Raw genomic sequence first — 1,648 nt, 5'->3', positions numbered from 1 at the left:
CTCGCCAAGTTGCCCAGGCGGGTCTCGAACCCACGGGCTCAGGCAATCCACTCACCTCAGCCTCTCAAGGCGCGGAATTATAGGCTGAGCCACCGAGCCCGGCTGTACCATGTCTCTTTAAAATATCTGTTTTAAAATATACAATTGACCCTTGAACAACACAGATTTGAACTGAGCAAGGGCTCTTTTCTGCAGATTTTTTTCCCACAAATATGTTTAAAATTTTTTGGAAATTTGTAACAATCTGAAAAAACTTACAGATGAACTGCATAGCTTAGAAATACAGGAAAATTAAGAAAAAGTTAAGTATGTTATGAATGCAAAAAGTATATATAGATGCTAGACTATTTTATCATTTACTGCCACTATATATACACAAATCTATTGTAAAAAGTTAAAATGCATCAAAACTTATGCAAAGACCATATAGCATCATTTCTAATTGAGATAAATGTGAACAAATGTAAACATGCAGCATTAAATGATAATTGCATATAATCAGCTATAGTACATAGTATACTACTGCAATAATTTTGTAACCACCTCCTATTATTGCAGTGAGTTCAAGTGTTGCAAACATTTGCTTAAAACACCATGTGACAATAACGGTCACAACAATGCTAGCTGGTACACTGATGCCATTGGGTTCCCAGAACACTTAACCAGCAGGGGAAGCCTATACTATAAGGAACTTACCCCCTCCCAAAAAAAGATAATTCTGAGGTGGTTTGGGGTCCCCCTTGTACACCATTGCTAAACATTACAAGAAAACATGGAGAACATAAACTGCATCAAGCAAGAACAGTCTTTGTTTATCTGATACAAGTGTAACTACTCTTGCTCTTTTTTCAGTCTATGAACATCTACAGGTGAAGTGGGTACCTTGAAGGCAGAGTATATTTGGGTCTTTTGTCTTTATCCATTCAGCTACTCTACATTTTTATTTGAAGGGGTAGAAAAATATATTCAACGCAACTGAAAACCCAAATATGGAATATAACGCTTGGCATGGTGTCTCAGCCTGTAATCCCAGCACTTTGGGAGGCCAAGGCGAGTGGACAGCCTGAGCCTCTGGGTTCGAGACCCGCCCGGGCAACTTGGCGAGACCTCGTCTCTGCAATAAATCAAAATTTAGCCGGGCGTGGTAGCACATGCCTGTGGTTCCAGCCACTTGGAAGGCTGAGATGGAAGGATCGCTGGAGCCCAGCAGGTTAACGCTGGGGTAGCCATGAGCATGTCACTGCACTCCAGCCTGGGCGACGGAGTGAAACTCTGACTCAAAAAAAAAAAACAAACATTGAATTGCTTGGTATGTACCATAGATTGGGGTCTGAAGCTGTGGTTATCCACCGTTTCAGACAGATGATTCATCTTGTAAACAGTTGTAGTAAACTTATGGTATCTGTGACTACAACACATTACTATAAATGTATTTTATCTTCCTTAAAATTTTATTTCATTTACTTTCAATGTTATTATTGCTAGTTTAGGATCCACTATTACTGCCAGTTTGTTACTAGTTTTCTGATTGTTTTATAACTCTTCTATTCCTTTCTTACTGTCTTCCTTTGTGCTTACATGTGCTTACATGGTAGCATCTGATAATATGTTTTCATTCATTGCTTTTTTTTTTTTTTTGAGTTGGAGG

General features: G+C 39.0%; 1 protein-coding gene across 1 annotated transcript in view; it reads right to left on the bottom strand.

Moving 5' to 3' along the window:
- Positions 1-1,648, bottom strand: part of LOC103274839 (coagulation factor VIII-like) — a gene marked incomplete at its 3' end in the record, with an annotated part of 111,613 nt that overhangs the window by 67,952 nt on the left and 42,013 nt on the right. The gene's annotated exons all lie outside the window — the stretch shown is intronic.

Source organism: Carlito syrichta, unplaced genomic scaffold (assembly GCF_000164805.1).
Source record: "Carlito syrichta isolate Samal-C Ts95f unplaced genomic scaffold, Tarsius_syrichta-2.0.1 Scaffold314997, whole genome shotgun sequence".
Lineage (NCBI taxonomy): Eukaryota > Metazoa > Chordata > Mammalia > Primates > Tarsiidae > Carlito > Carlito syrichta.
The sequence above is the reverse complement of the archived record's forward strand: the minus strand, read 5'-3'. Positions and strand labels throughout refer to the sequence as shown.